Raw genomic sequence first — 11,201 nt, 5'->3', positions numbered from 1 at the left:
GGATGTGGTGGTGGCGGGGGATGGTTCTGGGATGAAACTGTTCCACCTCAGATCATTGGGCATTAGTTAGATTTGCATAAGGAGTGTGCAACCTAGATCCCTCGCATGCACAGATGCACAGTTCACAATAGGGTTCGTGCTCCTATGAGAATCTAATGCCGCCACTGATCTGACAGGAGGTGAAGCTCGGACAGTAAAACTTGCTTGCCTGCCACGCACCTCCTGCTGTGTGACTGGGTTCCTAACAAGCCATGGACCAGTACAGGTCAGTGGCCCAGAGGTTGGGGTCCCCTATGCTAAATACTTACAAAAATTCTGCAAAGTAAGTCTCCATCCTACATCTACTAAATTCTGTCAGTTCTGTGTCTCAATAATTGCATTGCACTGCATGCATATTGATAATAAAAAGATTTATTTACTTTAACCTAACAGACAATATCCAGGAAAATAGTCCAGGACTGGCACAACTGTTCTAGGAAGTTACCAAGGCTCTGCAAAGGCATCTGAGGGGGTAAGTCTTATTGGGCATAACACTGTAAATAAGTGAGGGTAATATTAATGATGAAGGACAAAATGAATGCCTCTGGAATTTATCCATTACCATTATCACCCCTTATTCATTAGGATCGATATCCTCTTTTGCCTGAATTTCTGCAATTGTCTTGTAATTCACCACTCAGCCTCTTGTCTTATTTAACACCAGTCCACTCTTTTTTCTGTTTTGTTTTGTTTTTGTTTTTGTTTTGTGTCACTTTCGAGATGGAGTCTTGCTCTGTCACCCAGGCTGGAGTGCAGTGGTGCAATCTCGGCTCACTGCAACCTCCACCTCCTGGGTTCAAGGGATTCTCCTGCCTCATCCTCCCAAGTAGCTGGGATTACAGGCATGTGCCACCACACAAGGCTAATTTTTGTATTTTTAGTAGAGACGGGGTTTCACCATGTTGCCCAGGCTGGTCTCGAACTCTTGACCTTGTGATCTGTGATCTGCCCGCCTTGGCCTCCCAAAGTGCTGAGATTACAGGCATGAGCCACTGCGCTCAGCCCTCAGTCTACTCTTTATATTCTGGCAGATTGATCTGTCTTCTTTGACACTGACAGGAACACATCACTCATTTGCTTTAAGCACTTCAGTGGCTTCTCATTGCTGTTAGGACGAAGTTCGGGCTTTTTAAAATGGTATTCAAAAGCCTTTAAAATTTGGAGTTTATTACATCTTCCATCTCCATGTCACACATTATGTTTTAGGCAGATCACATTTTCTTTCTTTCTTTACTTATTTTTATATTTTTGATTTTATTTTTCCATAAGTTAATAGGGTACAGGTGGTATTTGGTTACATGAGTAAGTTCTTTAGTGGTGATTTGTGAGATCCTGATGCACCCATCACCCAGGCAGCATACACTGCACTGTATTTGTTGTCTTTTATCCCCCGCCCCCCTCCTACTCTTACCTGCAAGTCCCCAAAGTCCATTGTATCACTCTTTTTTTTTCTCTTCTGATTTTCAGAGATACATTTTATAAACTCTAAAATTGCAATAGGTCCTCGAGTCCCCTCCTAACACCATACAGTACCCATTGGCTTCCAAATAAAGATGAGGGAGGGAGAGTAAGTTTTTCCTAGAAAGTCTTTTATATATATATTTATATAACAAACCTGCAGAATGTGTAGGTTTGTTACACAGGTATACATGTATACCTGTATACACAGGTGGTTTGCTGCAACTATCAACTTGTCATCTAGGTTTTAGGCCCTGCATGCATTACATGTTTGTCTTAATGCTCTCCCTCCCCTTGTCCCCCATCCCCTGACAGGTCCTGGTGTGTGATGTTCCCCTCCTGTACCCATGTGTTCTCATTGTTCGACTCCCACTTATGAATTAGAACATGTGGTGTTTGGTTTTCTGTTCCTGTGTTAGTTCCTGTGTGCTGAGAATGATGGCTCCCAGCTTCATCCATGTTCCTGCAAAGGACATGAACTCATTCTTTTTTATGGCTGCATAGTATTCCATGGTATATATGTGCCACATTTTCTTTATCCAGTCTATCATGGATGGGCACTTGGGTTGGTTCCAAGTCTTTGCTTTTGTAAATAGTGCTGCAAGAAACATATGTGAGCCAGAGTACATTTTCAGTTCCTTAAATGTACCCTAGCTCTTTCATCTTTCAGCCTTTATTTAGACTGTTCCAAGAAAGACAACCTGAAATGCCTTCAAAATATTGAATAAAGCAGGTTAGAATTTTGCATAGGCATGTTCTTCTCTTCCAAACATCAATCCGTATGTATATTTTGCTTGAAATTTGTAGCCCTATCAGTCTATCTTTCATTTTGCTGCTGTTGATAGACACATGGCTGTGGTATATAATCAGTTGGTGTCCTAATTCTTTTTGAAGTAAATAACGGAATATATACAGTTATAAAAAGCAATGTCTTTCAGTCTCAAGGTCCGTAATGGAGGTATAGTAGGAAGAGCCACAAACAAAACCCCTCAGACACTGAGTTAAAGGAAGGAGTTTATTCGGCCGGAAGCATGGACAAGACTCCTGTCTCAAGAGCCGAGCTCCCTGAGTGAGCAATTCCTGTCCCTTTAAGAGCTCACAACTTTAAGGGGGTCCGCGTGAGAGAGTCGTAATCAGTTGGGCAAGCGGTGGGTACGTGACTGGGGATTGCGTGCACCAGAACGCAGAGAACGGAACAGAAAAGGACAGGGATTTTTACAGTGCTTCTCCATACAATGTCTGGAATCTATAGATAACATAACCAGTTAGGTCAGGGGCAGATCTTTAACTACCAGGCCCAGGGTGTGATGCTGGGCTGTCTGCTTGTAGATTTCATTTCTGCCTTTTAGTTTTTACTTCTTCTTTCTTTGGAGGCAGAAATTGGGCATAAGACAATATGAGAGGTGGTCTCCTCCCTTACAGGCCGTATGTAACTGAAAGCTGGAGTGTTATTCACATGTAGCCATTTTTTTTCCCAAATCTTTCAAGTATTTAAAGACAAGCTGGAATTACATGTTCTTAATGTAAATTTTGATTTTTAAACATGAGTCAACTCTGGCCAAATAAAACATCTCCGTTGGTGAAATCCAACTCCAACTCAATAGCTGCCAGTTTGCAATCTTTGTACTATTCCTTTGGTCTGAAATATTTTTTTTTTCTTCTTACTTAATTCACTTTACACCAACCCTTGATTTTTGCTTTTTGTTTGTCTAACTTCTCCATTTCTTAGGTCATACTTTAAATATCGTTTCCTCCCAGGAGCCTTCCCAGATCTGGGTTAGTTCCTTCTCCCATGCGCTCCAGCAGTGGCCTGCTCTGTCTGCATCAGCATGTGACTGACATCTCATTATGCTTGGAAGTTTAGTGAGAACTGGGGTCATTTCTGTCTTCATGATTTATTTATTCCTTCAACAAATGTTTTAATGAGCACCTGCTATGTGCTAGTGCTATCCTAAACACTAGGGATTCAGCAACTAACAAGATAGAAAAACTCCCTACCTTCATGAGCTGGGGAGAAAGATAATAAACAGGAGAAAGAAATAAAATATACTGTATATAATACAGTGACTCTCTCTGAATCTCTTTTAGGCAAACTGAAATAACTTACTCTATGCTAGGTCCTTTATCTATATGCTACTCTATAAGCAAGGACAGGCTTAAATGCTTCTCAATCTTTCTTTTTTTTCATTATTGCATCCTTAAGGAGTCTTTCTAGGCTTTTTTTTTTTTTTTCTCTCTCTAAATCCATGCCAACTCCCCTTCCCCTCCATGACATTTTAATACCACAAATATACCTTATTACATTGGTTTATGTACTATGGTCTTTTGGAGAGCCATAGACCATTATATATTGTTTCACAACTCAAGAACAGATTTTTGTTCTTTTGGGGGGCAATATTGCCCCTGTTGAGAATGCATAGGTTATATTATGCTGTTATTGCAATTATTCCCAATGTTGGTGGTCAAGAGCAACAACAGTATGCTACATAACCATCAGAGGTCAGCTGTGTGCTCTGGGACCCAGGGGTGACAGTCACTATCTGTAACATTACTAATCTCCAAACAGAGAGAAAGAGAGCATGGCGAGTCACAAAGAACTGTTCACAGCCTCTAAAACTTCTGCTCAGCAGTGACACAAGCTGCTTTTCACATTTCATGAGCAAACCAAATCACATGCCCATACTTTATTTTTTGCTGGGGAGAGGTGGGATGGAAAGTACAATTTAACCAAATGGCTGCAAGGAAAATAGTTACCAGAATACTTATAAAGAGCCCTAATGACTATCATAGTTACCCTCCCAATAATCCTGTGAGGTGCGGAGGGAGAATCAACCAACCCTTAGGGAATCAAAGTAATTTGTCCAAAAGCCCACAGAGGCCAAGCTAGGACCCAGGTAACTGTCTGGCTCTTACCTGTTTATCTTTTTCCTTGCCTCTGGGGTTCAACCTTGCCCCATAGTGCTGCACTTGGTTCACAGACTTCCCAAGAGGTCTTCAGGTCCCTTCCTCTAGAGTCAAGCAAGCTACAGGTCCCTGTGATAGGCCTTGGGAAGAGGAGAGGAATTTCCTCTCCTAATTTCAAGGAAGGTATTTTTCCCTTGCCAGAGATTTGGACCATGGAATTTCTTGTTCTATTTTAACAAGACAACATAGCAGAGGAGAAAATTTTGGATTTTTCTTGTGTCAGAGTGTAGCTGGGTTCATTTCTGGCAGGTTTGGTGATGATTCTGCTGTCAATGATCTTCTCTTCAGCAAGTCTACATATGGGACCTGCTCAATGTTCATTTGGAAGGAACGTGTGTTAGAATGATTTTTTGCTGGGAGCTGATGGAAGCTGGGCATAGCATAGTTTGGGGTATGTCGAGGTTTTCGGGAACCTGAACAGTAATCTGGTTTAACCCTACTTTTGGACCAATAAGAAAACAGTGACTTAGGTTCCCACAGTGGCCAGTGGCAGAGAAATCAGTCCCAGGACTTTTCTCTGTCAATATTATATGTTTCTCTTTTCCTCTCTGGGAGGAGGATTTTCTGTACATCCAAAGGGGAGATCCTCCTATGGATGCCCTTTGCTTCCTTGCCAAGTTCGCTCGTCCTTAGGCCCCGTTACTAATTTCTTCTTCTCAAAAGAGAAATGCATTGTGGTTTCTAGAGGAAAGTCCAGGTCTGAGCTTATCCAAACTTGGCAGAAGCTCCTGGCAAGTTTCCTCTTGGGCTGTCTGGTTTAGTTCCGTGGGCTGTTCTGGGACATCACAGCTGGAGAGCAACTGGTCTCTCTCAAGGGCTGGGAAAATGCCATGTGAATTCTCTGCAACTCATGGTCCACTGTGGATTTTCAGCAGCAAAACCGTCCTGGGCCCTGGAGAGTCCCAGTACCCAGAGTGCTTGCTTTTGAGCCCTCCGAATATGCTATGGGAATTCTGCAGCCACCTGATGTAACTTTTGTGCCTCTCCCCAACTCATCAAGCCTGGACCATACTGATTCTGTAGCTTTTATTTTCCTACGTCCAGCACAGTTTGTGTATCTCATAAGTACTTACCGATCCAAAATGCACTGGATTTAACAGAATTGAACTGCAGATGAAAAAGAGAAATCTCTCAGAATTTCAAGTATATTGATCAAAGTTGCACAGCGAGTAAGGAGTTGAGTTCAGAATTTGAATTCAGACTGCCTGACTCCACTGCATTATGTTACCTCCATGATCCAGGTTGAATTAAACAATGAACTTACTATCAGGAATACCTGTAGTAGACTGGGTGACTAGGAAAGCTCCTGTCTTATCCACACATTGGAATTGTTTAGAACAGTGAAGAAGGCAATGAGACTAGCCTGACTGCCCCTAAAATAGCTTAAATTCCTTATAGTTATCTTGTCATAAAGTAGTGACAGGGGCTACATACAGAAGCAGGAGTCAGTCACCTCTGTGGTCTTTGCCTAGTAAACTTGCATTATGGTAATTGGCCCAATCTGCTTTGTGGTAAACCACTAGTGCCCTTTTCTCATGGTTTGTTTGTGCACAGAATGTGTCTAGTCTGAGGAACTAAACATATTAGGAAAGAGGGCTCAGTTCAGCTTGCTTCAGCCCAAAGCTTGACCGGTAGCTGAACTCCTAAGAGGTTCCCCAAGCTCCAGTTTAAATAAAAAAACGAAACAGCAAAAATCTTCCAAGCCCCCCAAAAAACAAATAAATAATATGCACTCATGCAATTCTTGTTTTCATTGGAGATCTGGATGAAGATAAGGTGGAAATCATGCCACTGCCTGTTTGTATATAATTTAGTGCCCAAATATAGTCACTGAATTTGGTGTATCTTCAAGAACTGCACTGGAAATTTATAGGCTACACTATAAACCCTGAATCTCATTTCTGAAAAACTGTTCCTGGACTTGAACTACCTCAAAAGATTCCTACAACTGTGGATGATTTTGTTGCAGCTAAGAAGCCTGATGTGCTTTATTCTAGGCACACTTTTTTTTTCTTCTCCCCAAAGAGACTCAAAACAACCCTAGTGGTTCAAAGGCATTCATCAAATGTAATTTTTTAGAAATGGGATTAATATTGTCACACTCTTTCCATTTGCGTTATGGAAGGATTAACTCTGAATATTTATATGAAATCGAATTGTACATATTTCTTCCCTTCAAGTACAAGTTTCCTTAGAAAAAAAGACAGGTATATTAATATCCTGCCTGGCAGTGACTGGAAAAGCAGGAATTCACGTAAGATAAAACACACGTAGGGCCCTTACTTCTATGTTAGGTTATTTTATCATGTCACAGATGGTATACAACAGACTTTAACTCTGGTTTAGTACCGTGAGCTGTTAGGGGACATCACAGCTGGAGAACAACCAACCTATTTCAAGGGCTGGGAAAATGCCACGTGAATTCTCTGCAACTTATAGTCCACTATGGGTTTTCAGCAGCAAAATTGTCCTGGTCCTTGGAGAGTCTCAGTACCCAGAGTACTTGCCTTCGAGCCTTCCGAACACACTGTGGGAATTCTGCGGCCACTTGACATGGTATATGGACAACCAACACAGTGGTTGGTATTCACCAAGACTCTTCCCAGGGTGCTTTATTCTTTTTGTTGTGACCATTTATCATAATGAAATCATGCAGTGTGTCCTGGCTATATCTGCTTGAAGGCACACAATAAGAAAATAAAAACAAAAGAATCGAAGATAAAATTTTTTAAAAATAAAGAAATTGGGCAGTATGTAGCATGAAGTGACCAATCCTAGTTTCAAAGTAAGATTTAGGTAGAAAAAGATAGGAAATAGCAACTCACAAATTGACAGTCTCTGGGATTTGAAGAAAATGACAACATCTCAGGCAGTCTTGTACTGAAATGGATAGCTGTGATTATCTCTTCTTTGTCTCCTGCAACCAGAGGGAAAGTTCCTAAAGAGATTCAAATAGTCAAAGATCCATGGAGCAACAGACACATCTTTCAGTTAGGATGTCTGGTTGGAATCCAGTTGCTTAGTGTTGAAAAGAGAGTTATTACTGACCCTCCCACTAGCTATACTTGACAGTGGAATCTACTGAAACACATCCAGGAATGGTTCAATATGCACCATAATAAAGTATTCACAGAGATTCTTATTTTTTTTCTTCTCATCTACCTTTTTTTTTTTTTTTTCCCTAAAGGAGAGCTGATTTTAATTGGAACTCTAATACAATTCCATTACAGTCAAGGTCTGTAAAGGTGACACATGGAAATAGAGGACTTTGCACGTGAGGGCGATCTGGCTGCAACAGTCTTTCATGTCATTGATTGTCAGGGTTGATTTGGCTGCTCTGGCTACCTAGGTGAGTCTCCCCTTCCTGCCTCATTGCTCCATGTGCATCCTTTCTGAAGCTGCATGCTTGGTCAAAAGGGAGGACCATTTCCAATAGAGGACTGGTCTTTGGTCAAGGGTATACAAGTAACTGCACTCCCCTGCTAGAACCTCCAAAGAAGCTCTCAAGGAAATATAGGACCCACAAAATAAGCCTCTCCCCATTTTTTGTCAATTGACAGCAGCAAATTTTCTATCTTAGCCTTCTCCTTAATCCTTTGTTTAGAAAACCGTTTCTCTGCTGCTGCTTTTCTGTCTTCTTTTTCCCTAAGATTAAGATCAAAGGCACAGTTCAGGTCACTTATCCTCACTCAACCGAGCTACTATTTTGATTAGAGTCTGAATATTCATTAGATTCTACCAATATGTGATGGCTCATTAATTGTATTACCCTGAGGACTCATGTCACCTTGTGTACTTCACATTAATCCAGACTTTTTAATTTTGTTCAACTCATCTCTTCAGATAGACAATCTTCCAACTATCTCTTCATCTCTGACATAAAGTGCTGCTAACATTCAGCATTAGATTGAAGGAGAAGAGCAGAGAGCCTGTCTCATACATGAAGAAATTCCCTGAAGTGTTTTGCACAATTTGTATGCATTGAATACTCTGTGAGTGTTCATTAAAGGAATGAATGAGAGAATGAGGAAAAGTCAGTATCCAGCTTTGCATCTACTCAGCCACTCACTAGCTGTGTGACTTGGGAGAGCCATTTGATCTCTCCAATCTCCATTTCCTTACCTGGAAATAAGCGAGGGGTCAGATGATTCCTCATTTGCTTTCAATACTTAGGTTAGATATTCTCATCCACTTACTTTTGACCTACACCCAATGCGGCAGGGACTTAATGTAGGGCTTGCAAATCTTTCCTAAACCAGCAGCAAAATCCCTAAAGGGTGCTTAATGTGCATTTTTTTTTTCTAACTACTTCATACAATATCTTTAAACTAGGGCAAAGAATATTTAATGAGAAAAAGTCAAAAGACTTTCAAGTTCCAGTAAGAGGAGAACTTGTCTTTTCTGAGAGGTGCTACCAAAGCTTAATATTTTGGAGAGAAACAAAAAGCTCTGGAAGACAATTGTATTTTCATTCCCTCCCTGCAGAAAATATCCTTACGTATCATATTGTAGTACTTTCCTGTTTCGTCTAATATTGATAAACTACTCAAGTGCATTGACCAGGGCATTTTCAATTACTTTTGTATCCCAAGTGCCAAGATTAGAGTGTCTCGTAATAGGTGCTCAATAATGTTGAGCTACACTGTTAAAATGGAGGTTCCGAAAGACTTGAAATAACTTGCCAGGATAACTTGGCTAGTGGTGGTGTAAGACTATTTTCTGATTCCAGACACACAGCTCTTTCTAATATGGTGTTTGATTACACTGAGCCATTACCAACCTTTAATATCTGAGCAAAGACTAATTATCCAATAGTGACACCAATTATGAGGACCACATACTGAGTCATTCTGATAGATTTGAGATGCATAAGATACAAGCTGCAGCCAGAGTGGCTCTGAGTAGCCAGGCGTGGGTATGGAGATTCTCTGTCTCAAAAATTTTGTTTAAACAAAGCAAGGAAGGAAGAGATGAGTAAAATCTCCAACGGCTTCTTAAAAACAAGTTTGCTGGAGTGGAGACTGAATGACCCAAAAGACAATTTGAATTTCAACTCTGGGTGGATGCTAGACTAGGTAAACTGATGTGGAGAGATTTTCTGTTACATTTGTCTTATACACCCTTGAAAACAACGATTTTTTTTTAAATCAAAGAAGTGAGGAATATTACCTAAGTCATTTTGGAAATGCTCTGAAGCAATTTCATCTGAAGCAATAATTACTTCCAGTATGTAACTCACCAAGAAAAGTTGAAAACAGGAAAATAAGCAAAACTACTGAGTATAAGAGCTAGGAATTGTGTGAATCAGGATCACTTACTTAATTTCATTTTTTGATGTGACTAATAAACCAAATCAAGCATTGCATCTTGAATTCTGAAAAAAAAAATGAAGCAAAATAAGTATAGATATATATAATTACAGTGCATTTTTTTAGCATTTGACTTGGTTAAAATTTAATGACAGATTTACACTATGATTTTGGTGAATATTGTTTCAAATTATTATACATCTCTACATATTGACAAAAATTTTTATCTGACTTTTTGTATAATTTTAAAAGTAATTTGCTCTATGCTGTTTTCTATTATTTATGTAAAAACTACAGAAAAAGTGTTTAGAAAGCTTTTTTCTTTCTCTTGTTACTTTTCTTTTAATTTGAAGATTTGATGAGTAAAGAGAAACCATGAAATTCATTTTATAAAAATATTTATTAAAATTCTTCAGAAATCGAAAATATAAGTCATTGAAATAGTCTTAAAAGTTATTAATTTTTTTTTCTTTTATATAAGGCAACAACTTGCTTTTTGGTTGCTATCTCAATTAGGATGATACAAAATTTTTTCTTCTTTGAAAAAGAAGCAATTTAAAATGCAGCCCTATTATAATTTAAGTTGATTTGTCATCTTAACTCTGCTGTTCTCTTCCATTTACTACCTTTTGCCCAAATAGACTCAGGAAGCACGTGAGCCTACAGCGGAACTTCACTGTAGAAAGTTGTAAGAAAGGCCAAGAACTGAAGCAGAAGAGCAAGCAAGAAAGAAAATTCTCTGCAGGCTCTGTCTTGTACTGGAGTTGCTACCTTTAGCCCACTGGATCACTGTGCTTGAAATTCCCACATTATTCATTCTGCAAAGTTAAGACATAAAGTAAGATCCTGACAAAAGAGCCTTTCCTTTGACCAGGTAATTCCAGTTTCTGAAGTTCACATTTTAAAAATAACCTAAGAGAAATAAAAAGCTAGAAGCACAGTGGTGCTCACTGAGATATTACCTCTAATAACAGAGAGAGGAAAATAATAAAAAATAGCCAATATGAGGAGAATGGTGAAATGAATGATTTATGCTCTTTATTTGTAATACTCTAACAATAATGAACCATCACACCTCCGTCCTTCACACAGGGTGTTCCTCTGGCTTGGCATGTCCGCACTGCTTCATATTTGTCCATCTGTCCCCTTATATGGGACCTTCTCTGATGGCCTTCAGTTAACCACCATCTTCTGAGTTTTCATCTCTTTCAACTGAACACATCTCTAGCATTGAACTTGGTGCACATGTGTATATAGGTCAATTCTTCAAAATTTTCAAGTTCATTTCTATACCCATTCTCAGCACCTATGCACAGCTCTCAATAAGAGCCTGGGCACTCAATAAACATCAAAAGAAATGAATACTAAGTAGATCTGTAAAGAACACTATGTGATCTTCAAAGTGAAAATACAAAAATAGGTGATAGATTA

The 11,201-nt window shown here is 39.6% G+C and overlaps 1 long non-coding RNA gene across 1 annotated transcript; it reads left to right on the top strand.

Moving 5' to 3' along the window:
- Positions 1–428: 428 nt before the first annotated feature.
- Positions 429–10,791, top strand: LOC114679568 (uncharacterized). Its single transcript, XR_003731592.2, has 3 exons — positions 429–511; positions 7,649–7,810; positions 10,412–10,791. It is a non-coding gene; the product is annotated as an uncharacterized LOC114679568 (long non-coding RNA).
- Positions 10,792–11,201: the final 410 nt, after the last annotated feature.

This window comes from Macaca mulatta, chromosome 1 (assembly GCF_049350105.2).
Source record: "Macaca mulatta isolate MMU2019108-1 chromosome 1, T2T-MMU8v2.0, whole genome shotgun sequence".
NCBI classification, from domain to species: Eukaryota; Metazoa; Chordata; class Mammalia; order Primates; family Cercopithecidae; genus Macaca; species Macaca mulatta.
This window is presented reverse-complemented; position numbering and strand designations above follow the sequence as displayed.